The sequence below is a fragment of the Pholcus phalangioides genome, unplaced genomic scaffold, assembly GCF_987345545.1.
Source record: "Pholcus phalangioides strain wild (caught in Gottingen) unplaced genomic scaffold, Ppha-v1.0 ptg000001l_1, whole genome shotgun sequence".
NCBI lineage: Eukaryota > Metazoa > Arthropoda > Arachnida > Araneae > Pholcidae > Pholcus > Pholcus phalangioides.
This window is the reverse complement of record NW_028301594.1, coordinates 20570768-20598730: the sequence shown is the minus strand read 5'-3', so window position 1 is coordinate 20598730 and position 27963 is coordinate 20570768. Positions and strand designations below refer to the sequence as shown.

The following is a 27963-nucleotide window of genomic DNA, read 5'->3' as shown; positions in this document are numbered from 1 at the left end:
TCCCAAACGGAAAGATCACGAAATACCCAGATCTATCTTTATTGCTTTTAGTCAAAGAATGATAAAATATAATAAACAAAGGGAGATTTGAATATTTCGAATATTATGATGAAGTTACTTCGTTTCAACAAAAAACTCGTTGTATATAGAAAATTCATTCTCAAAAATAATTTTCAATGTAGGGTACATTAACGTAAATATGTGTGTTCTGATAAAAATTTCGTCGTTTACAAGAATTCGTTGAACGTTGTGTAATGACTCTTTTATATGTGTTTAATAATTTGATAAAATTTGTAATTTTAAAAGATATTTTTCAAATAATTAATAATTACTTATAGTGTTAACAGGAGCGCCGGAAGTGTTTTGAACTTGTGGGTGCTCGTCTTCATTCTTAACGTAGGATATTTTGATTTCTGAATCAATTCTGAGGGTGCTCCCGGCTTCGACGCCACTAAGTGTTAATAATTACTTATAGTGTGGCAATTGGTTATAGTGAAATACAGTTAAATTTGGAAATGACTATAGCCTTTGTGTTATGAACTGCTGCCACTCGATATAACGATGATTACTCCACATGATATCGTTATATCCAGATCTCACTGTAATTCAATGATATGCAGAGAGGCTGTAATATCATTTTTATCCTTTAAGCGGCAATTAAAATTCCGTAACCCCCCCCCCCCTCCCACTCAAAATTCTACATCTTTTCTTAATGAAGTATCGGCTTTCGCCCGAAGGTGCAAACTAAGAGGTATAAGGGAAAGTGTTCCATTGAGAAATTAACTTTTTGGGCAAACAAACAAAAAATTTCTGGGCTTGCCAATGCTAAAATAAGAGGCTTTTATGGAGGTGAGACATCTCGTCATTGCTGCTTAAAGGGTTAATCACGATTTTTACTCCAAAACTATTTACCACTGCGAAATTACAGTTGATCTCGCTTATAACGTTACAACTTAGAACGTTTTTCCCATAGTACACAACTTGTTTTCGTGGTTCCATATTTTACTAATGCTCCTCAAAATTTTGCATTTAAAGCATTTCTCGTTTACAACGTTTGTTCATAACGGTTTTTTTAAACGTAATAAGCGTAAAATCTACTGCATATATATTTCTCTGTAAAATTTCGCGTAAGTAGCAAGCCGTGGGTGGTCATTCATTTCCAATACACTTATAACATTTCCCCCACTTATAACATTCCCCTCTAAGAATATTTTCCCGCTTAGTGAGACTTATTTTCGTCGTTGTGCCATCTTTCATTGATACTCATAGATTTCAGGTTTGAAGAGTTTTTCCGCTTGCAACGTTTGTTCAAGACGGTTTTTTTTTTGAAAACGTTATAAGCGGGATCCACAGTACATACTAATTTAACTTTTCTAAACAATTTAATGAAGTCTCTTAAAATGAATTATTTTTTTAAATTCCATTCAATTTCAGGAATAATTCAACGCTGATACATAGGATTTTACATGTTATTACGTATATTGTAGCTCTGCACTCGCACTGCGGAAGTAGTTGTCAATGCTGGGGTTGGGAATAGTTTACTAAAAAAAGTGGGATTATGCTAAAAAAAACTTGAATAGAGATTGGGTTTAAAAAAAAAAAAAAAAGGAATATTTTCTTCACTCTCTTCCCCCTTCCCCATATTTTCCCTCTTCCTTGAAATATATATAATAATAATAATTTTTTTTTCCGGTTAAACTAACCCACGTGTTAAAAGGGATGGGGAAGGTGACCCAAATTTTCCCCTTCTTCCTGAATGACAATTTTTATGTTATGTATTTATATTCCCGTCTTCAAGGATGTGGGAACAACTTTCACTTCTCCTTAAGATACAAAATTCGTCCTTCTTTTATAAAGTCAAGGTTATGATCTGTGACAAAAGTCCCGCTTTTTCCTTCTATTTAATTTTTTTTTTTTGTAGAAATTCATATATTTTTGAGACGAAGTATCGTATCAGTTTCTGTAGAAATGGAATATGTTTTCGAGAAAAGAATGACTCAACGTCAGTGTTTTTTAATTGGCGTTCAACCGTGGAACCCTTGATTCAAACATCGATGGAATTAAGGACGCGCTGGAGTTATGCTATATAGCCACTTGTTATATTTATTCTTTAAATACTGCTTTGTTTAGCAATTAAACGCTCACCCGTTGGCAACCTCTTGGGGTTGAGAAACCACTTGAAAACCATTTGTCACTCCACGTACGTAATTTCAGAATCAAACGTGATTGCTTTTATAGTGAAAATTTCGTAACTCTAAATTATATTTCATGTATTTCAGTTTTTCCTAATATTTAATAAAAAATACAGCAATTTATCAGATAACTCGAATTTCACTCTACGTTCATCCTTTTTTTTAAACATGGAGAATCAAGTCAGTTCCCAAAGGAAATTTTAAAGAAATTTTTAGAAATGTTAAGAAAATTGTATAGGAATTTTAATAATTTCTCATTGAAATTTCAAATAAATCTCGATTGAAATTTTAAACGAATTTCTATGGAAATTTTAAATAAATTTCTATTGAAATGTTAAATAAATTTCTATTGAAATGTTAAATAAATTTCTATTGAAATGTCAAATAAATTTCTATTGAAATGTTAAATAAGTTTCTATCGAAATTTCTGCAATGTAACCCCGATATAGTGTTTACTTCATACACAATATTTATGTACCCTATTCTCAATAATTGAACTGCTTTTAACACAATGATACATTATCTAAATATTTTGTCTACGGTTACAGAAGATTAAATCAAAGGATAGAATTCCTAAAAATAATTCTATTAAAAAATGCAACTACCAAGTATAATTCTATCAACTACGTTATGAATGTTCACAGGCCTACTCATATTTTCATCGAAATCTATATTATAATACGGCACTAACTATTTAGAAAACAATTGGTTTATCAATATCTTCAAAGTTTATTTGAACTTGTATATTTAAGCGTTTTTTCATTGTCAGTTTTTGATAAATAAAAATAAAATAAAATTTCTTCTCTCAGCAACGATCTAAAAATAGAATTTTCACATCATCGGTATCAATCTCACGTACTGACATGGAAATTAATTTTAAAAAATGCTCGTTTAAGTGTCTTGAATAATTCAATTCGAACTTCATTAACTCATGAATGCATAATTTCGTAATAATCACCTTCGCATCACGTTCATGGCCAGAATAATAAGAGACAACACATGGACAAAAATAGCAATAATAGTAAAGAATTTTTTTTTCCATATAAAACTGAAACCCTTTCCAATTCAAAATGCGATCGCTTTTCGTAATATTATGGATTCCGGTCGCAATTTTTGCTCGGTGCATTAATTATTATGTTTTTCTATAATAAATTGATTTGAACAATTTTTTACGGGAAATAAACATGAAATTTTGATGTGATTAATACAGCATTGAAGCTATAATAAGTGTATAATTTCTATCCTCAATGACACGGACCATCGCTTCAATTTTTTTTTTCTAAATTAATTAAAGTTACTTATATATTCACAATGAATTAAATTTCTGTTTTTCAAATTTCTCATTGTAAATATTTGCAGTAAACTTGCGACACAACCAGTTACAAAATAACTGATGATGTTCGTGTGTGAAGTAAATATCGTTTGTTTTTTGTTTTCTTTCGAAAGAATTCGCTGACACGATGGAAAAAAAAAAAAATTCCATCGACTAGTTACAACATACACGCAGTAATTTATCTGCCATTGTTATTACCGAAAACGCTAAATTGCTGTATTGCGTCTAGTCCCTAAATTTGCTGAAAACTAATTATTTTGTTTCTGTATCCTCAAAAATAGAAACACTATGTGTTAAAAAAATGAATCATATCAATCGAGACCAATAATCTTGTCACCAATAATGAGCATAGGTGGGATAATTCACGAAGAGTCGGACAGTTTTGTAACGTATAGAATATGTTCACACAAATGAATTATAGGTCTACTATATAAATTTTTCATTTCAGACATACATCCAATTGAAAGAAGAAATGAATTAACAGTCAATGTGTGAATCAATTATATGCCTAACAAATTCAAGAATTTTTCCGAATTCCATGTATGCCTATGTAAGTTGCTAGCCAGAAAATTTTTCACAAGACCAATGATAGAATGAAATTCTGGATTAAGTTACGATTACTTTTATATTTAGTTTTCAATTTCGAAAATTTGACACGGCTATAAAAGTAGATATGGGTTTTATATATAAAGTAGAAAAAAAGAGATTCGTGTGTGCTATTTATTGCTTGCAAATATATTTTATAAAGAAATTAAAACAAAGCAATATAACGAATGTTCTCGATGTAAATAATGTAAATTAATAAAATGTTTTGTTGTTTGCATTGTTCTAATTTTAACGCGATTCCCGATACATCATTATTATTAACAATAATTAATTATTTGAAGGCGGTCACATTTTTGTTATCACATGTTAACTTTTTGATATTAAAAAAAAGGAATGTAAATAATTTTGATATTATTAGAGGAATTGGCTAAAAATAATATTAATTAAAAGCTTGATTTTCAATAGCTCGTTTTCACAATGATCATCTGTCGAGATTTTTACATTTTTTGTATATATTAAATAGGCTATCTAATTTGACTCTCGTTTGAATGAACTTTTACATAATAAATATGAAATTTTTCGATGAAAATTACACTTATAACCAGTAATTGAACTAAAAATGCAAAAACTCCGGTCAAAAAAATCATCGTTTGTTTTTCATTTTATTTTTTCAACAACGTCAATTTTTTTTTCACTTGCTTAAAGTGTTCAGTATGAATCTCTTCAATTAATAAATGTTTACATGCAAAATCACCCTATCCCTTTTGCAGTTAATGATCCAACGTGAAACGTAGAAATTTTCCATTAAAATTTATATGATCATTTATTATTTTTATTTATTTCTTCAAATCACATCAATATTCCCATTAAATCGGTTTATTCAGCGAATTGTAATGAATATTCAACTGAGAAAAGGCGAATTCAATTCAGTAGCCAATTATAGGCCTACTCGTTCGGCTTTTGCCGAGTCAATATAATTCCAAAGTACCAAAAATTAAATAAGTCGGCCAAATGTCTCATTGCATCATTCCATTACATTTTCCATCGCATTATCGGAGGGAATCATTATAATACATTTATTTCCATTTTTTCGATTATAATAATGATTCCTGACGAAAACTGCATGTGAAAAATTCTCTCCAATTTCACAGATTCATTAGGCCTACTAAATTCTTCTAAAATTCCAGTTTATTCATCATTAATTATATACTTATTTCATAATTATATACTCAATCACCCCGATTTTAATTTCAATTTTTTTCTTTCTAATGAGACTTCTCCAAATGTTTGCAATTAACGAGCAGTTGGCGAGTTTTGGCGCCGACTGCCGAGCGTTTTCCCAAGTCCCGAGAGCGTTGCGTAATTTGTTTAGTGTCGCTTCCTAATTTGCATATTTAACTTTCTGTTTGCTCGAGACACAAGACACACGTTCGTTCAAACATTCGTTCATATAAGGAAGTCGGATTCGACGGAGGGAAGGGAAAATTGAAAGCGGAAAATGTGGAACGCGCGCGCGGTTCTTCTCTTTTCTTGAAAAGGGATTTTTCTTTGGAAAAAAAAACGCTAGAGCGTGTTTAAAAGAATTTGGGTCATCGCGCACTGCGTAATAAAATGTCTACACACATACACATATATATAAATACAAAAAAAAAAAGCCTCTTTAACCAGCTATTCAATGGTGTGTCCCATTTTTCTCCAAGTTCCAGTTTTTTTTTGCGTTATAAAAAAAAGTAGGGAAAGTCAAGAAAGTAAACGTGGAAGTGTTTTCTCACCTAAATACGGTTTCCATGTATGGTAATAGTCAGGTCGGTACTTGATGCCTGCGTTTAACAATAAATAGCACGCAAAATGCTGCATTTCGCTTTTTTTTCCCCCTTCTAAATCTCGAGCATACATAATACGCATTTTCTTATTTCTACTCGCATTCCTGTATACATTGAAACATTGAAACCTCGCTATAACGCAGGCCCATGGCCAGAAATTTCGTTTGGAGGGAGATTCCTCTTTTTCCAGTCATTTTCTCATATTTCCGACGGGGAGAGTAGACCAGACCCTGAAGCACCATCCCTGTCGCTACTGCCCTGCTATAACGGTATTCTGCGGACTGTCGTTGTGAAGCAAGGGTGTTCAACCTTATGAGGAGTGCGGGCCACTTGAATGATCTGTAAATGTGCCCTGGGCCACTTAAGTGACGTGGAATGTGCCGCGAATCACTAAATGAAAGTGAGAACGTGCCGTGAGTCGCTCAAGTGATCTGGAACAGCTCCCCAGGTCAATCGAGTGATCTGTAAATGTGCTCTATGTGTTATAAGTGATCCAGAAATGTGCCGCGGAGCATATAAATGATGTGGAGCTGCACCCCGAGTCACTTGAGTGATCTGGTAATGTGCCACTTGGTTCAAAAGTTTTACAAAATTAGGTTTGAAGTCGCGGACCACATCAGATGATTCCGGGGACGGGTAGAGCATGTATGTTGTGAAGGGTTTATCATTATATCGAGAGGTAACATTATCATCACGTGCCATCAAATTTATGCTGTTGTTGTCATCTTTTCTAAATCGGCGTTGTTAGTAGGCTACTATTAACAGTAGGCCTATTTATATATATTCGACACAAAAAATTCTAATTGATTAGTTGATAAACAAAATTCAGTTGGATGTATTGCTCTTATAAAGGGAGTTTATCGCAATACACTTTAATGTGTGTCACACAAAAAATTTCGAAAATTTCTTGAACACTTTTGGTGATCAGGCGTTAGCAAGTAGCGATATTGTTAAACCTTTTCGGAAGAACTAAAACAAGTGACGCGTTTAAAAATACATATCGAAAGATATTGCGAGCGAAATAAAATAAAAACAATATCGTTGTCGTAGCGGTTTCAGAACTTCTCAAATATCGTTATAAAGGGGTTTATCGAAGTAGAGGACGTGACTCCCACATTCTGGTCCCTTTAGCAGGCTCTGAGCCAGACTTCTCACGAGCCCTTCTATAGTGAATTTACAACATGATAAAACACGAAAAAATGATGGTAATTGTCATGGAACCAGGGGCTGGAGCCTTGTCAGCCCCACCCTTGTCGAGGCAATGGTTAGGATATCGTTGTATCTAGAGGAGTGTAACATTAAACTATAAGGGACTCCATACAAAATTTGAAAAAAAGTGTCGTTGTATAGGGACTTAACGTTATATCGAGTATCGTTGAAGCGAGTTACACGTAATTCAAAGAATTTCCTATTTGATGATTTTTTGTTGTTGTTTGTTTTCCTGATGCTATTTTATACAGAACAGTATTTACAAACCAAACTTTCTGATTCTATTCTGGCTTTATTCTGAATTTAAGAGGCAGGCTAATGCGCTTAATGCAGGCTAATAATGAGTCGTCAAGCTTGAGCGCGTTGAAAAATACACGTTCTGAGATGGAGCACATTTGCAAGTATAAATAAAATCTCAAATAAATTGCCGGCTTTTAACACTGTGGCTGTTGAAATAATGATATTAAAAAAAGAAAAGAAAAAGAATGAGTACGTTTTATGATAGCTTTACGTGGCAATTCTCCACCCGGAATACGATTCCTCAAGGCACTTTGGAAACAAACAGTCAAAACACCTGTCAACCACCAAGCCAAAACGTTAGCTAACATGCCCGAGTCTCATTCGTCATAATTATGCAAATGAGACACGTCAATGGTCGGCTTTCAGACAGTCATATGCAATGTCTGTGAGCATATATATATATGTACAGAATGTTTTAAAACCCTAAGCCGCTGACACGAGAAGAAAAAAAATAAACAAAACAAAAAAATCATCGAAACGCCTATTCTGCAGTCACGGTTGTTGCACAAGCAACACTATTCGCTCGCGCAAATAAAATGAACGTTTTTCGAGTCTAAATGGTGACATGTTTACCGAGACTCATTCCGTATCTGTTTTCACGATCTTAAAACCATGAGTTAAGCGCAATTAACGGCTCGAGAAATTTGTCATCGTATTCATCTGCATTCTAAAAATATACGTTGTTGATACAGACGAAAAGATGCTGAACTGAGCGGTCGTTAGGATCATGAACGTTATTCAAATATCGTGTTACGCGGTTTTTGAGAAGTTACAAGATCGCTTGTGGCAAACCTATGTGACATGTAGATAGTGTCTAGCGGTTTAGATGGCACGAGAGAGGCTGGTCGCACCCGGTTCGTTCTGTAGCAATTTAGATGCCGTATACTACTGTTTCTCAAAGCGTGCGTCGCGCGGCTCTTAGGGGCGCCGCCAACTTATGTCAGGAGAGTCACGGCGAGCTGAAGATATTGATTCATGTGCTTGTTTATGCTTTGAAGTGTTCTTTTATACGGGAAAATATCTACCAAACTATCCTAGGGAGCCACAGATGAACTATGGATCGGCAAGGGTGTCGCGGTTGACAACCACTATCATATACGTTCCAAAATCTCTGGAAGTGAAACTTCAAGTTGAAGCTGTCACTGCAAAAGTAACTGTACGTTTTACATAGAACACATTGTTTTTCACGCTATTTGTAACACTGTTACAATTTCACACTATAGACATATTGTCCTGGTGTTATTTTACGAACAAATGATTCGAGAGGGAAACTTCCTACATCTATAATGATTTCTATCAATTTTGCAGACGCATAGCTAATAAATAACACCGAACAAATTCATTCCTTCCTCCAATTTAGTTAATTATTCATCAGTGAATGCTCCATGCCGCCATCTGGCGGTCAGATCCAAATCTTTTCAGTACGCAATTGCGAATGCTTACGTCATTGATCGAATCGTTAATTACCATGGCAATTACGGAATGATATCAGTTATGCACGAACATCGACGCGAATAAGATGTTTCTTTTACATTCACCCCCACCTCGAGTTCTTCAACGTTTCGGTATTACCCAATATCCTCAACACGTATAGGCCCTGCATATTACGAATTTATGGTAAACTAATTAAGGAATAAAAATGAATTAACTCATTTACAGTATTAATAAGGGAAATATACAGCCTAAATAGGCCTACTACCTTACGGTTTCATTTAAATATGATTGAAATTATATCAACGCCTCTCCTCATTTCAGCAATCAACAGAACAAAGTAATGCGTATTTTTATTGGCAAAAAAAACAAAACACTGCCAAATATTTTTTATCAACTTTCCTCATACTGATTCAAATTGAATGAAAATAACTGAAATGTAAGGATTGTAATATGCTGTTTATATTCATTGTAAAAATAGCGAAAAAGAGCCGAATCATCTATAATTTTAATTATCGTAGACATAGTGGCATATGCGTAGGCCTATTTCACAGAATTGAAAATTGTCTTAAAAAATACTTGAGGATTTTGACTGAATGGAAGTAACCATTGATTGGGGGTGGTGAAGAGAAACACTTTTTCCAAATTATTTTCATTTTATGGCAGATAATAGTTCTACTGCACAAATCTATAATAATTATTACCACCTTTACAAAAGCACCTATTTTTTTTTTAACGATTTCTATATTCAATTTTCCAATGGTAATTATAATTCTCATGATTTCTACAACGAAAAAAAAAAATATTTCCCACGTAAGCATATAGTTAATATTATCATGGTTTACGTACGCATTAACAAAAAAATCCATAATAAAAGCGTTTTTTCTTCGCTGAAAATTTATTAAATCCTAAAAAATCTTTAAAAAAATGGTTAAATTGCAAATTTTACGTTATTTGTATATTTTTCCAATATATAAAAAGAAATGTTTTTTTTTTTTTCTCAATATTTCGATTCAATACGGATTTAAGCCATGCATAAATTCAATAATTTTTCTTTCTCTGTTTTAAACGGGAATTGAAACGCCTCCCATTTATTATTATTATTTAAAAGAAAATTTAAATAAAAGAAAAGAGAGGAAAAAAAAAATAAAGGCTGCGCTGAGCCGCTATCTTAAGGGATCGATGAAGCGGCGCTCAGCCATTAATTAAGGAACGGGGAGCTCTCATTGGACAACCTGTGTCTTTCCCGAGCATAAATTTAGTTCTCCCAACCCGATCGCTTAATTGGGATTTGCTGAGTGACTTTAATTCATGACTATTTCCTCCCACCTACTTGATCATAATGAGTATTTTCCGAGAGAGACTGTAGGAAAAATAGAGGAGGGGGAGGGTGGAGAAGAAAATCCTCTCTAAAGTTCATTACGCGTTTTATTACAATTACGAAGGTGAAGAAGGGAGGGGAAAGTAAAAAAAAAAAACACACATACACACGTGCGTAACAATAACAAATTGAAATTTTACGGGATTTTAATTTTTGCATACTTCGTAGAATTTCAAGAATAAATTAAATAATTAACTAATTATTTGGGCGTAATTCCCTGGAAAAATCCGTCATTTTATTTTAACTGCCTATACTATACTGATAATCAAAATATCAATCGTATCTAGCTATTCGCGCCGCTATGCGGCGGCCACGGACGCTTTTTGGCGTTCCCGTGCCGTACAGACACCGTTCATATCCGCTGCGAGAGCGGTGAGATCATCGCTGGTCTCGAGATTACTGAGATACGTTACCTGAATGGAGCTTTGTTTTTTTTTTTTGTTGTCGGTGGCGTCAAGTCGGATCAGTAGCGTAGATAAGCATGGAATCACCCCGAGCATGGTATGAAGTTCCTACCTACTGTTCGCACAGTAAGAACTCCAAACCTCGCTCAGGGTAAACCAAAAAAGTCTGGAAAGAATTGCCAAGTCCATGTGCGCTCAATCCTTTTAGGCCTAGCGGATCCACATACAATGTTTTTTTTTTTTTTCTCCAGCATGTAGCACACAATTAGAACTATTCTTTAATAAATCTAATTAAAACGAAGCTTATCTAAAAATAAGACCTTTCTATATTTAGTACTCACCGAATTATAATTTGTTTTCACGTCATCTTCTCTTGGATGCACAACCACCACCAAAAATAAATGTTAAATTAAAAAAAAAAAAAATTATAAATTAAAAAAAAAAATCCACCACCGATAAGCGAAGAAGGGATCAACGAACTTTTATGATTGGAAGCAATGGAAAAAAAGGAAGTTCCACACTGTCACTCGTAGGAATTTTCATCAAGTTTCTGTGAATGCCGATTCTACACTTTTTTTCAACCGAGAAATAATCCACAATTGGAGAAGAAGAAAAAAAAAAATTGAGTCGATCCAATAACGAACGTAACAATAATAATTTCCAAGTCAAGTTGAGCTGGACATATCAAGATGATGATGATCCATAAAATCCAGATAAACCAAGGCAGGAAAAGCACCGAAGTCTTGTCATCAACAGCACCGGTCAGTTGCGTAGCCGAGTCACCGGAGGAAAAAATATTCTTCTTCGAGCCGCTTCTCGTCCTATGGCCGGCATGGCAAGAGTGGCCATGACCAAGGAGGGCAACAAAAAAAAATTTAATACTCCGCGGTGAGAATGTTTTCCGCCGGAGGAGCACTTTCTCGTGGCGTCCTCAACGGGTCCCAGCTGCCTGTACAAGAAGCAAGAAACAGCTCGAAGCAAACCTATACCATCCGCAACGACCCCATCTACCGATACGATCCCCACTCCGCCCTCTTCTGGATTATCAATCACGCCCTGTCACCGTGAAGTCGGCTCGCGATTCGTCGCCGTCCTACTGTAGCTCCGCCTATTTCGGTACAGTCCGGCCAACCAGGACGCTCGTTTCCGCTGGCATCGCCCAATCGAAAATAATAAAAAAAATATAATAGCATTGGACTTACGTCATCGTCACTACAGTTACATTGCCGGATTATTGCGATTAGTGCTGCACGTATTCCTTCTCTTTCCTCTCTTCTCTCCTCCCACTCGCCTACCCTCTTCCAAATTATGGAGAAAGAAGGAAAAAAGATAAAAATGGGGGAAAAAAAGAAGAAAACAATTTTTTTTTTCTCTTATATAGTGTGTGAGAGAGAATGTTCTGTCGGCAGAGAGAGGTCGCTGTTCTAGCTCTTTGGCTGCTGAGAGAAAAGAGGTAGAAATAGAGGAGTGTTTTTCGGAGACTAACAACCAAACTTCAGTAATTATGAGAATATGATAATTAGGGAGGGAAAGCATTTTAATTTCCGGCAGGGAAGGATTATCACTTTAGTCTCTCTTACTCTCTCTCTCACACTCCCGGAGACTCCAGCTTTGCGACGCGACACTCACTCTCGAGGAAACGGTTCGAAAACATTTGATTTACTCTGAGGGGGGAAAATTATTTATTTTACTTTTTATTTCAATTTATTTTGCGATAAATTCACGGGAAACTTTTAATTTCACTATAAATAAATAAAGTAATTGGACCGTGTAAATTATCTCACTATTTATTTTGCTTGTTTTTAACATAGGCTCCTACTGGATACATTTATGCCATGAACTCATTTAAAATTTTTTTAATAAATATTTTGAAATTATTTATACATGTATTTATTGATTAGATATATTTATGTATAGTATTTATTATTTCTATTTCTTTTTCAAATTAAGATTCTTATAAGTTGAACAACAAATTTAAAAATTTGAAATGTGAATTTTTTTTTTTTTGAAGAAATGATTTTTAAAATTTAATTAGTAAGGTTATATATTTTTGATTGTTATGAAAAACTGAGCATTAAAAAAGAATATTGAGTAAATGCATCTAATGAATTTCAGTCTCCATATTTTTCAACATGTATTTTCATATTGGAATCACTGAGGGGAAAATTAATTAATTGTTATCAACAACTATGATATATCCTATTGTTGTAGGAAATTGACAGTGACTACTATTTTTTCTTCGACCACTCTAACATCTATATAATCAATTTTTTTTTTAAATTCATAAAAGAATTAATTCTTTGAGGAATATTTTGAAAAAAAATAATCACTGATCTGAATGCGAAATTTTTTTTGTTGTCAAGACCTAGCGTAGCTTTAAAGTGGGCCCAGGTGGGCTAAACAAAAATCAAATTTTTGAATATAAATATTTAAATACTTATATAAATGAAATTTGCAAAATCAATTTTGCTTTATACCCAGTCGTGAATTCAACGATAAAGTAGTCTATTCACCGACTTAATATAATACTTTAATCTAAAAATAACATATAATCTTTTCCTAAATTGGAAAGATGCAGATGGCCTCTTCTCCACAAAAGGGCTTGGAGACTTACAGGCCTGTTTTTTTGCCTGAGGTATAAACTTCATTGTTTTTAGATTTTCGCACTGTAGATTCACCTGGAAAATCAATTTACTCAAGTAAAATGGCCTCCGGCAAAAATCTTGTACTGAGCCTTTTACGGGGCCACTCCAACGTGAGAGAGAGAGACAGAGAGGGAGATTCCATTGGATGTACACAAACACAAAATTCAATGTTTGGAATAAAAATCTAAGTAGAGATGGAGCAACCGTATATCTGTGAACTTTGTCTTTTCCATCAAAAAAAGGAAAAAAAGATGAGAATAATTACATTTGTCTGAATTTAACTGCAAGAATAAAGCATATAAATAACAATTTAGTGTTTGTTACATTGATACGTTGAAGCCTTTTGAATGATTGATTATTGAAAAAAAAAGATTTAGTCATTACCAACAGAAAGATTCAGTCATTATCAACAGAAGTCGTCTCGATGAATTTTTGAAACAAATAAAATTGATGATATTGTACATAACACGTATTCCACCAATATATACACTTATACAAAATTGGTATAAGACAAAAAAAAAATTCATAAACATACGAGCATTATTGCCGCATTCAAATGGCAGTACAAAAAACAAACAATTTAATTTCAACCTAAATTTAAATGTATGATGTCCGACAGATGTCAAACCGAACAAACACAATAATATGAATTGGTATTCGCAGTAAATTAGAAGGAAAAGAAAAGTACAGTATGAGCACAAACGTATAGGAGGAAAAAAAAACCATTTCTCTCGATAATAAGGAAATATAATGTTACGCCATCTGGCGGCATTTCACGTCAACTCCATGATTCACTCGTATTATAAGCTTCAAAATTTCAATTTTGCTGTTTGATTTGAGGAAATTCAGAGAGAATTTAATTTTTTTTTAAATGAAGGAAGACATAATGTAAATTCAAATTAAATTATAAATTATACTGTAAATTTGAACCCAAATTCAAATTCTTGTATATTATCATACAGGAAAATCTTTTTTTTGCCGCAAACATTTTCTACCCAATAAATTCAATCACAATGTAAATAAATCAACACGAACACACACACACAGAATACACACTCCCCCCCCCAAAAATAGTATTAATTAATTTTAAAAGAGACTTTCAAGAGTGGGTATTACAGTCGGATCCCGTTTTAACGAATACCGTTATAGCGGAATGCAAATACCTGAAATTCCTTTATAACGAAATTTCGTTGTAGCGAAGTGATTTCTCCGGTCTCTTGGAGTTCGTTATAACGGGATTCGACTGTATTTGTCAATATAAAATGATTGCATTGATCAAGTGAATGATATCCATTTCTAAGTTTTGCTTAATACACGTATCACCAATTTGGAGAAAAAAAAGTCGTAATCACGTGGATAAAAATGCGGTAAAGTTTTTGATTGTAATAAATTTCATATCAAAACAGCTACTGGTTGTAGGCTCGTTATTGTGTACGACTTCTAGGTTTATATGCAAAGTTTAATGAACGTATCGCCAATATAATGCCATAAATACTTCTTCAACACCTTTCAAAATAAAAACAAATATGCCTAGTGAAAATGGAAGGTCATTTCCGTATTCCGTATTTCCGTATTTATATTGAAGAAATTGACAAAAAAAAACAACCCATGGCAAAAACTGCTAATCCACAACTTGGAGGGGGAAAAATATCTAGGACCGCCCTATAATAAGGGGAGGAGTACGGATCTGTATACAGTACGCTACACAAAAAGGGGGCCGTCCCTACAGCAGACCCCTTTCTTCCGGTATCCTCCCACAGAAACATTCTGTATATGTGTACTTCCTCGCGTTGGTGTAAATACGTAGGCTCCAAACTAGCGGTTCTTAAACTTTTGACTTGTCCTTTGAACTATATAATTTTTTTAGCAGAGTCCCGTATATGTCTCTTTTTTATTTAATTTACTGAGCTATTTTATTTCCGTCGAGTGGCAGTGAGCTCCTGGGAAATGCACACGGACCCCCAAGGGGCTCCGCGGAGTACAGGTTGAGAACCGCTGATATAGTCATGTTCCCTCTTCCAGGTTTTACTATTTCTCATTCAAAAATAGACATCAAAATACTCACCAAAATATCAGTGAAGTAAATCGCCAACCCACTCAGATAGGCCTACTGAACATTCCGATACCAGGCTGAACAATATTTGAAAGGCTTCAGTAGCAAACAAACTGTTTTAATCCAGGGGCTGGATAAATCCCAAAGAAATCTAAGCGTCAGAAAAAAATTTTAGGCACCAAAAAATTTTCTACCAGGAGAGAAAGGTAAAAAATAATGCTTCTTTTGACTTTTTCCGGGCATAGTGACCCCTCTTTCATACATATTGGCAAATATGCGGCTATAAATTCCAAACATTTTGTGGTGCACTCAGGCTGCAATTAATTAGCTACACAAAGAAAATTACTGCACCAATAACAATTTTTTAGTCGCCATGGTGACCCGGCGCCTGGGATTTGTCCATCCCTGATCCGATCCCTTCCCCGCCTCTTTTCGGACAGAATCTATTGAGATATGATTGGGAAAGAGTTAATTTTAATATGAATCTATAAACCACGATAATACACACTGGAAGGATCTAAACCCGGTCAGTTGGAAACGAGCCCAAGCTTACAGTACATAGGCCTCGAGCATCGGCGCCTCCGATTCCAGGGCAAAAACCATTTTGGCTCTGTCCAAAGTCAACTTTTCTTTTTTTTTGTTTTTTTTTGCTTTTGGCAAACAAGGGGGGAAAAAATGATGTGGCTAATAGACTTCAGCTGGAAACCGGAAGGTACGTGTAAACTGTAGAACATTATTATTTACGAGAGGGAGCGAGGATTTCAACTTGTGGAGGAAGTTGGGAAAGAGAAGAGAGGGTTGATTTCTCGAGCCATGACGTAAGGCGATTAAATCATTCGTAGGCGGACTTGTACTAGCAGCAGCTAGATGAATAACTAGTTATATACAGTATATATATATGGGCCCCCATATTTTTGTTTTTACGACATTAATTTATTTATTTTTAAATTTCTCTGCGGAGATCTTTTGTTTTTCTTCGTATACATCTAAAATAAGAGCTGGCAATCGATACGACCAAAAAAATTATTGATGATTTTAGGCAGCTTTTATAGGATAATTTCCATAAAAAATGTATTTAGGTCCCTACTACATTTTTAACCATGACTCAAAATTATTGAGAATTACTGCCCAAATCAACGGTTTCATTTCTCAAAATTTCACTTAACATCACGCAAGTTTTAGGGAAGTTCTTTTATAAAACTTGAAAGCACAACCAATAAACGCATCATCGAATGTAACCAATAGGCTTATTGGTTGTTTTTGTAAAAGTTTTGCAAAAGATATTTTTATTGAACTTTTATAGTGCAATCCCGGACTTATATATCAAAATATTTGACTGCTCCCCCCAGGTATTTTCTGATTAAGTATGAATGAGTCAACAAGTAGTCCTATACAAAGCTAGTTAACATGCAACATAACTTTCTCTACACCAAGAAATCAGGTAAGTAATCAATAATTTTAGTGATTCAAGTATTAGTAAAAAAAAAAATTCAAGCAACAAAAAAGTTAAAACAATTTTCTGTTTTACTATAACAAACATCAAATTTAAAATATTAGTAAACAAATAACAATAAAAGAAATGTGTGGAGATTTGAATGAAGTGCAAACAAAGACAACAAAAAAAAAAACTAAGCATGCAATTAGCACACTTTACAAATTAATAGAACTTAATTAAAGTGTGATGACAATGAAGAGGAGAAAAAAAATAACAACAATGAGAGTAGTATCCGTATTGATGTACGAGATGAAATAAAAGAACAACATTAACACTTTCATAGTGAGGGTACGAGGGAAAAGATTGTTGTTTTATTTTTTATTTCTGGCGGTTTTTCAAAAAAAAAACAATAAAGAGAGAACACATGTTGCAACCCATACTCTCCCCCCCCCCTCCCCCGAACCACTTTTATAGTCTCTTATCATTAATTAACCTCGTTGAACATAATGAACGATAGCGGAATGTACAACACCATTCCTTCTGTGATTATCCCCTCGTCCTAATTAACGGGAAAAGAGTAAGCACGGGAGAAGGGAACATTAAAAAAAAAAGTGATAAAAGTGTTTCTCGTAGGCGCGAATAGCGACACTAGCGCGAGTAATTGCCATCTATGTCGCCATCTCCAAAGGTTGTAGTCATGTAAAAGGTGTGCGTGTGTGTGCATGTGCGCGCGCAAAAGTGAGCGGGCGAAATAGCTGCGACACAAATTAATGATGCTCCGGCCGTGAAAATAATAATAATAATGAAAAAAAGAGAAAAAATTTCTGTACAGGACTTGCATTTTCCTAAAGATAATTTCCTGGTCTCTCCGCTCCCGCTCCCTCTTTCAAACAACTCGAAAGTTAAGTTGACGTGGCGTTGTTCGTTCTTTTCTACCTTCACAGGTAGAGATATGATTTTTTTTTTTAAATGCGTGAGCGTCCCGTTTGTAATTTTTTTTAATATTCACACACTTATGCTTCACAATGGAAAACACTTCACTGCATCACAATAGATATGTTTGTACTGCGAATTTTTGTTATTTATTTATTTTTTCATTTCTGTTGTTCTCAATGGAGAAAATTCTGTAAGTTTTGATGGAAGAAAGAGTGACATAAAAAGTCGAAAAAAACCAAAAAATTGAATAAATTTTTCATGAATTTAGAAAAAACAAATGATAAATTTCCGCGAATTTTTCTAAAAATTTAGAAAAAATAACCCCTTATTTCTTTTTGTAAATTCAAAGAGAAAGATAAAAGTAACGCGATTCGAAACACTAAATTAAAGATAATTTTTAAATTGAAAAGAAGATTGCTGATGATTTTTTATAAATATTAAAAAATCTGAAAGGATAAATGTAATAAAAACTGCTGTAATATATTTCTTATTTTTCCATTTATAGATATGAAAATATTTTGATACTAAATGCACATTTAAAAAATAGAAATTTCACACAAATGAAAAATCCCTCTAATTTTCTGGGTTTTTTCCCGGCTATTTTGTCTTATTTTTTATTTTAAAAATATTTTTTTGAGTAATTTTTTTCATATAGTCTAAATTTTCGTTAGTTATCTATTTTCAATGATCAATCATTGAAAACAGTAATTAATAAGGATTTTTTTTTATCCCGATATTTATTGTTTTCAATTTTACTGTGCAAAAAATAATTGTTCACTTATAATTGTTTCTTTGTAACGGAATATGTAGCCCAGAACAATAAAGATTGATTGATGAGCTGAAATTTACTATCGGTACGTTATCTGAATTTCGTTATAGCGTGTTAATATTTCGAATTTATTTTGTGATCAATGAAGAAAGGTGGGAAAACCGCAGTTTTCATCTCCGTGGAGAGTAGGCTTTTTTATTCTTTTAAGAAAATGTTTTTCCTTTGCGAAATCGAGTAGCCTAATTAACCTTTATAAGTGTTATGGCAGAGATTCCCAAAGGGTGTACCACGGCACTCAATGAAAGGTGCCGCCACATATTTTGGAGATAAAATTACATTCGATATAGTAGTAAGGCTATGACTCCTAGCCAGTGTGTCACAGCAATTGAATGTTTTTCACCGAAGAGTCTTGGTGGCACTAATATAGTGGAGATATTTTTAATTCCTGATTTTGCTATGGGAATTCTCTTTTGTGGCATTGAAGAGGTCATATTCCATTTTTGTTTATCTCATACCGATGAATAAGCTATAGGATACAGCATACTATTTTGAGGAAGGTTTGTATTTTAGGGTGAATGTCTGAACTACTATAACTGCAGCAAAAGGCCTAATCAATGGTTTCTAAAAGCTGAACCTGTGATTAGAAAAAGGCACCGTGAGGACTTTGGAGGGGGGGGGGGTAAGTCATATTATTATATTAGGACAGGCGTGGTCACAAGTGGCACGCGAACGCTTTTCGAAAATTAAAGAAATTATATATATTCAATTTTTTAATCAAAGAAGTTCTCCCCAACAATTCTTATCTTATGAATTGGCATTGGCTTGTCAGCTGACAAACCTATATTTAATATAGTAGTAGATACTCTTAAAATAATAACTATGTGATGACTATATTGAATTATTTAAATTATTTGTGTTTGTGACTAAAAAAAATATAACTGAAAAGAGTGACAAACTGAACAGTTCCACGAAAATAAGACAGCCAAACAATATTTTGCAGGAACATAATGGCGGTGTCTCGTAACAACGGAGAGTGTTAAAAAGTTTGGTCAGCGTGTTAAAATTCAGAGAGAGGCCCGCGCATCAGAAATAATCTCAATGATTCCCAATCAATGTGCCAAAGAACTGCCTCATGACCAAGAAACTGTACCAAGTGGTATTTAAAATTCTAAATCCCATTACTAAAGCCGATGCGAGTGTAAAACGTTTTGGTATCTTTGCGTTAATTTATTGATATGATTTATTGTACTGTGTACATTGGCTTAAGCAAGGAGGGGGGGGGGGGTCTAACCCCTCCCCCCTCAAGCCGAGATTATAGTGTTATTTTGCAGGAAAAAACGTAAATTCCGCCCCCCCTTCCCCCACCTTAGAAGAAAAAAAATTTAACCCCCCTTGAGAAAACTCTGCGTACGCCTATGTCTGTGTAATTACAGTATTATCGTATGTTGAAAGTAAGAAAGAACGGAAAGACATGATAAGAATTGCAATCGCGACCCGACTCGGTAATTATTTCCTCAAATTATGAATACATATTAATTAATGTAATTTGAACCGATCCTAAAAAATTATGTCTTTTAATTAATGGCTAAATACTTTTTCAACATTTTTTATGAGATATCAAATATTTTTTTCCAATCAGATCTGATATTGCAAATTCTCAATTTCTCAGATACCTCGTTGGGCATTTTGCCATTTGTGGTGTTGTATTTGTATGTATTTTTATAAATAAAACGGACTGTAAATTTAGTCCCTGCAAGCTCGTTAAATTTGAGTTTTGAGGCATTAAATCTCATAAACAATGGAATCTGTACCATACACATTCACACAGTACCAAGTTGAAAAAATCTTATAGGCCTCCTGCAGCGTTTCTCAACCTCTGCACTTTAGGGCAGACCTTAGTCTCAACCAGGCAGACTTTATTAAATTATTCACCCGTTGTAATTGATATCAGTAATATCCATATGGGTTCAAATATCACTATACCTTCATACTTAGGGTCACCATATATCATAAAGGAAAATGTAGGAAAGTAAACGCGGGATGTCACTAAAATTTTCCAAAAAATTGTAATTTATTGCTTTAACTGCAATTTGCTAATTACTGCTAAAAATTCGGAAGGCGTGTGGAACTAAAAGGACGCTACAAATCGCAGTTAACAAAAATGCACACAGCAAGCGTATTTCCCGAAAAAAATATCCAAATGATCGTGATGACCCTACTACTAAACCGCACACACATGCCCTCGTCTATATTCCTCTACGGAACCTCTAACAAATTGGCACAAGCTGGAATATGCGTTTACGTGTTATGAACCTGACGTGAAGTTTTGTTTCTGTGTAATGTTTGTTGTGTGTAGTGCCGCCATCTGCCATCAGTTTTGTTAACTATGCGTGAAGTGTAATGATTGAATAACTGTATCGTTGTACGCCTGTTGCTCTCTGTGGCGAGACTTTTTAACGGGCCACATTTACTCTTCGAAGTGATGATCATATTTCACCGAGAAAAGTACGGTAAATTGCGATCTTAAATAATAACCTGTAAAATACGGGACACTGAAATTTCCATCAAAAAAACATTGCCAAAAGTAGGCGCAATCACCGATCGTAATTAAAATTGCGGGAAAAGCTTAAAGCCTGACAAATACGTGAGATGAATGTTTATAATTTTTGCCATGATTACCATAATAAAGTTTATATTATGAAAACGCTGTGTGTGCATAACGACTTTGGTAATTATTAAAAATTCAAATATATACGCATCGTTAAAAAAAAGGGACAAATGTATAGTAAAAATTCAAAACAACTAAAAATAAGGGAATGTCCCGTTATACGGGGCACAAGTGTCCTGTCGAATTGTTTCAGACATTTTACTGGTCCTTGGGCCCAGAAAGGTTGAGAAATGCTGCTATACACTGTATTAGTAGTTGGTTATTTATAATATTCAAAATAATATTAGAAAAAAAAATCGTAACGGATTTAAATATTGTAAATAAAACATTTCCTGCTTAAATTCTTCGACCTTGAAGGTAAAAATATTCTTCCCACCCTCCTGTACTTTTTTTTTTTGTATTCGGAAGGGGGGAAAAAATCCTGACAAAAGTACCTGAATAAAACAAAAAAAAAAGCTCTGAACAACTGGTTGACGTACCGAAAATCGGTGGGGGGAAAAAAAATCCCTACCGTAAAATCCCTAAGGGAGGAAAAAGCAAGAAAGTTTAATACAGGAAGTACAAAATCCCGTTACTCTCACAATACCGATTGTACCGGGGCTGCGTGTGGTTGATGGGAGCGGGGGGGGGGGGTGAGGAGTTCTAAGACATGTTCAACCTTGCCCTACAAAAAAAAATATGCGTAAAAAAGGGTAAAAGATGTAGGGGGGGGGGGAATTATTATTATGAAAACTTATACACACTGTACACCTTAAAAAAAACCCTCCGTATTTTCCCAAGGAGCTGAATGTCACCTTGATGGTGGTGGTGGTAGGAAGGGGGGGGGGAAAGGAGAAATGTGACGTCATTACTTTTCTTACGTCACGGTACTACTGGATGTTGTCGATGATCATGATGAATCCACAAGATGTACCTGACAATTACCTCCTCGTGGGGATGGGGGGGGGGGGGGTTACCTGTTGCCATGAGGCAAAAATTGAGGAAAAGAACTGGTGGTTACTTCCGTTCCCCCCCCCCTCCGCAGAATTTATACGCCCTGTAACTCAATGAAACCTTGAGAACGAAATGAAAGGGGTAATGAGGTAAAAACCAGGCTAACCCTTTTTCCTCTCCCACGGCAAAATAAAAACAAACAAAATGGTTATTTTGAATCGTTTTGTTTAGTGACACTTTATCACGTTATTCCATCATTTGAACGTGAATTTTTCTTTCCTTCTCTTATTTCCAATACCTTACCCTCAAATTAGGCATTTTTGTATATTTTATTTCGTACCGCATTTTTCTAATCTGATGGGAAATCCTTGGGAACGTAATCGAATTTTTATTTCTCCCGACAAATACTGTATAACTATGAGGCTTACGATAGTCTGAAGTCGAACATTTGGGCCAATATTTTTGGCAGGAGAACCTTTTGGCAGTATTTTCGCTTGCATCTTCTCAGGAGACACAACAGAAGCCTCCGAACGGACTGATGGCAGGGGGCAACTGCCTTCGGGCGGCCGTTTTAAGTGGGAACAAAGAGCACCATTACAAAATGACCTAATTTTAAAGTTGTGGGAGCGGCAAAATAATATTGCCCCGGGTGGCTGAATCATCTTTACCCCCGGTGGCAAAAATCCTAATTACGGCCCTACTGTGATGGGCACTATTTTAATAGTAAATTTAACCCAATGATTCCCAAACTTCCGCCACCTTGCTTCCTTGCCCTAGACAGCGTTAATTCGCTACACCAGAAAAATCTCAAAAAGAACTAAAGCTACAGTGTCGGGCATGGGTGCATCCGGAATTTTATTTAATAAAATTCCGGATGCACCCATCTTTCGGGAACGCTTTGATATCTCCTTGAGATGGGAAGCGGGGTGCGTCCGGTCCTTCAATGTTCAGTGGTTGTCATCCGCGGCTCCCTTGCCCAAATCGTGGTTCCTTCGTGGCTCCCTAGAATAATTTAGTAGATATTTTCACTTATAAAAGAACCACTTCAAGGGATAAATAGGCTCAGAAATAAATATCCCAAGCTCGCCGCTACCCAATATAGTACCCTGAGCGGGGTGGGGGGGGGGGGATATGGAAAGGACCATGGAGAATGGTAGACACCATAGGTACAATATAGGATCCTGTCAATTAGCATAAGAATGAGAGGCACTGAGTCCACTACTATTTTGTTTAACCGTACATGCACCTCGTTTACATTCTCTGCCGAATTTCTAACGAATCGGACATGTCAGAAAGTGTTGTGCGTGTGTATGTTTTTTGCGTGGCCCTTACGTATTGATGTAGTCGGATTTGTGCCTGTTTCGTGTTCTCGCTGGAGCTGACATCTGCCTTCCGTATTTTGAAGTGAAGATGATAAATGCTCGAATTTAAGCACTGAGACTATTTTTTCTGCGGGAGGGGGGGGAATGGTAGAAATAAAATTGGATGATTTCGACGTAGAACATGAATATTGTAGCGTTTCCGAGTCCTTAGCACCAGTCATACCAAGAATCAGGAAAGAGAACCACATTCCAACTTTGACACACGTTCAATGCCGTACGCAAAGGGTAAGGGGTGCGAGGCTGATGGTTTTGTTTGCAGTAAAAAACAACCTCCTCCTTATTTGAAGAAAAAAAATTGACACCATCAAATCCTGGGTACGCAACTGTGCCTGCATATGTTCATATTCAGATCACTATAATGAGGCCGCTGCAGTTGCGTGGTTTGATAGAAGAGAGATGCTCGCGAGTAACAGGTTGAATCTGCCTGATGTAGAAAGGAGAAAATCAAGTATCAAGTTGGAAAAAATCAATAACATACATTCGGCTTACACATCCACGAAATTTCAAAAAGTGCTCATGTTGGAATTCTAATGCTAAACATTTGGAAAGTTTTCATGTCGAACATTAATGATGAGACATTGAAAACACTTTTCTTTGAAAGTAAGATTTCTCAGCTAAGAAAAACCATTAAAAATCAGTCTTCAAGATTCAGCGGCAGTCGTATTCAAACCACCAAACACCAAAATCTTGATTTATTTTTTTATACATGTATCAAGAATCAGTCCTATAAATATTGTCATAATGGCAGAGAGCAAGTTCAGTTACAGTAAGAAATTTTATTCAATCTCCGAATAGTCAATAGTTTCATATTACATATAGGAACTACGACTCTGAAAGATTCTTAATTAGACGAATAAGGCAATCATACTACAGATATGCAAATGAAAGAGTGACCTAGAACGCGTGCAAGCAAAGTGAATGATCAAAAGAGTGACCTAGAAAACGAGGGACCAGGCCAGAGAGTGTGTGCGAGCGCGGGAGTGACCGAGTGACCTGTGTAAACATGTGAATGACCAAATCAATGTGCCAGCATGTGAATGACCAAAACAGTGTGCAAGCATATGGAGGACCAAAACAGTGTGCAAGCATGTGGAGGACCAAAACAGTCTGCAAGCATGTGGAGTACCAAAAGGGTGACTTAGAGCAGTGTTTCCCAACCACCGGACCCTGACATCAGTCAAATTGGGCCGTGAATGGTTATAACCGTTTCATTTTCACCCATTTATTTCCCATTAGTCGTGCGTATGACTGGGCCTTCCAATCACAAATAAGAGATCAGCCAGGCCGGGGGGCTTTCGAGGGTTGAGAACCACGCACCTAGAGAAAGTTTGAGCTGGGTACCATGAACGAATTTGCATTCGATGTTTTGGTCACTTATTCAATCGACAATATTATGCATCACTCTAGAGTCTAGACGAAAAATCTTGACTAACGATACAAAATTAATAGAAAGTAACTCTAGACAATGGAAGTAACGAAATCGAAAGAGAACTTTGAAAATGTAAAACCACGAAGGATCGAAATACGCGTATAATATCCATTTCTTTTCCCGTTTACACAGCAAAGCTCACACAGAATGAACATCAATTCCGATAACAACACGTTAGAGTAAAATATGGTGTTGGATTTTAATCTCGAAAAGCCCTTGAATGTGCCTCATAATTTGATGGAAACAACATGGAAATCATACAAAAAACATGAGAGTTTGCAGCTCACACGATACCAACCACAAAAAGCAACCAGTGAAAGAATAATAACGTAAAAAAAAAGAAGAAAAGAAACAAACACACACACACACAACTCCTCCTCTGAAATATCGCATCAATATTAAAAAGCAGCAATTACAATTGCTTTCACGTCCACAATGACAAGGCCAAATTCTCTCACCGTAGCTGATTGCCTTTGGTGACACAGATGGTAAGATCAGCATAAAGTACAAATAAAGCCAGTCACAGTAAAAAAGAAGGAACGTGATATCATCGCATGTGAGCGAAGAGAATAGGGGGGGGGGGGGGCTAGCACCAATAATTTACATTACAACACATAAAAGGTATATATAGAAAAATAGATAAAAAAAAAAAAAAGCTACACAATACAAGTCGAACAACATAGAGTTATCTGCATAAAATAACTAGATTCAGCATTTCTTATTCAGTAATGGTGCACGTGACATGTGTTATAAATGCGATCGAAAATGATTGAAACCTACCTGTATCGTGGTTCGAAGCACTTGCGCACCAAGAGAGAGAGAGAGGCACCATCACCACTATCATCATCATCATCCACAGTCAAGTTTCCACTGATGCGATGCAACAATTTTTTTTTCTTTTTTCGGACCGAGCATAGTTTTGTGCTAGTATCATACTTGAAGCACGTGTTTTAAGTAACGTTAACAATGATGATTGGCGAAATTTGAAATCATTTTACCGAGAAGGCTTTTTTTTCCCGTACAATCTATGTTTAGAATCTGAAATACTCTGTCATAATCATCGATAGATAGGCTGGTTATGAAAACAACTATGGATATACCCTGACATCCGTCCACCACAAAGTATAACAAAGAAAAGATAAAATATGATATGTACAAAGAATAAATAAATATATATAATGACTTCTTTTAAAAGAAATACAGTAGATCCCGCTTATAACATTCCCACTAAGAACGTTTCCCCCGCTTTATACAACTCATTTTTGTAGTCTTAACTCTAATTCTCATTAATATTTCCCGTTTAAAGCGTTTTCCCGCCTTACAACGTTTTTTGAGGACTGCTTTTTTTTTTGCAAAACGTTATAAGCGGGATCCACTGTATACAGTGTATGAATAAGGAAATATAAATAATTTATACGAAAAGTGAAAAATTCCGATTTTTTGTAAGGAAAATATTTTGTTCCTTGTATTGATACTTTTGAACACACACAAATCACGTTTTGTCTCTTGAATACATATATGAGAAATATCTAATTACAGCGAAACATCTCTATAAGGTCACCTCTTTATAGGGGATTATGTCACTCTATATCAGGAATTCTCAAGCTATGGTCCGCGGACCAGAAGTAATCCGTGAAGATGAGGTAGGTGGGTATGCAAGCAGATTTGAGAATTTAATTTTATTTGATTAAAATTTTTAATATTGTATGATGTGGATATTATATCCCCATAGTTGGAAACAGCATAGATATAGTAAGTTGATGATCAAGTCACCACAACAATTGTTTCCGGTATTTTACTGGTTTTTGGGTTCGGAAAGGTTGAGAAACGCTGCTCTCTCTATATGACCTGATAAAACTTTACTGACTATATTGACTTATAGACAGGACTGAGACCTTTAGAGTGGTGCCCCAAAGCCAGACTTTTCACGGGCTCTTCTATAGTGAATCGATAGCATGGAAAAACTAAAAATGATGGTAACTTTCCCGGGCTCCAGAGCTGGAGCCCTGTCAGCCCCACTCTTGGGGTAGCCATGATTGTAAAATGTAAATAAAGGAAATAAGTACACACACACAAATCTTCGTTCCTTAGATCAATAATTTTCAGTTTAAATAAGTCCATGGTGTGATTTTCGTAAAGAGGGTTTTCTTGACCCTTTGTGTTCCACGTACCTCCTTTGCCACTAGAATGAAGGCCCCGGACCCCTTTGACAGATAATATGAAGCATATAACAATGCAAAAACAGCAAGATATAGTTTTCTCCAAGCTCACGAACATCTGAAACCTCTCCAAGGTCCCCTGGTTAATAACTTCTGACTTAGCACATTACCCTTACGCAGTGTAACAAGGGTATAGGAAAGGAATGTTATACCTCATTTGCATTGACACAAAAAATGATTGAGCATTAAAAATTAGGGAATCGAATTTAATCTGCGACGGACAACGAATTTTCAAAAATACATTCAAATCAACTCTTAAAGAATGTTACAAAATCTCAACAAATAATCAAATTATGTTCCATTATTTTAATGATTAAATTAATTTTTATGGCAGCAAAATTAAATAATGGATAGCGCTTACCTTTTTTTGTAACACAAGGATTTTGTTTGATGAGAACCTGTGCGAAACGCGTCTCACTTCTACCGTATCCCAAGGTGCACTCACAAGAAAGAAGAGGCCCCAGAAAAAAAAAAAGAGGTTCGTGAGAGGGTACCTGGCAGGTATTACCCCTCCCCCCCCCGTCCCCCTGAATCCATTCTCTGATTGCACAAGTACCCCCGGGATCACTTGCGAAACTTTCACTTTCTTTGTAGTTTTCCCTACTGCTGTGGGGTGGGGGGTTTGTACCCTGTTCCACTACCCTAGCTGCATGTACAGGTTCCGCTAAAAAGTTTTCTGTCAATGAAATCCCGTTATAGTTTTCCCAAACTCTGTCAGTCGGTGTACACCGTTAGGACTTTTTTCGATCTTTCTATAATTTTTGTGACGGTCACTCATGTTTTAAAATCACTTTTTTCAGTTATGTACATTTTGTACATAATTTTTTAAGGAATGACATTCGAATCGAGTATTCAAGGGATTTACACACATATCA

General features: G+C 35.4%; 1 long non-coding RNA gene across 1 annotated transcript in view; it reads right to left on the bottom strand.

The window, feature by feature from the left end:
* Positions 1 to 27527, bottom strand: part of LOC149090041 (uncharacterized) — a 155372-nt gene extending 127845 nt beyond the window's left edge. The window contains exon 1 of the long non-coding RNA XR_016192673.1: positions 27450 to 27527. This is a non-coding gene — a long non-coding RNA (uncharacterized LOC149090041). The remainder of the gene's footprint in view (positions 1 to 27449) is intronic.
* Positions 27528 to 27963: the final 436 nt, after the last annotated feature.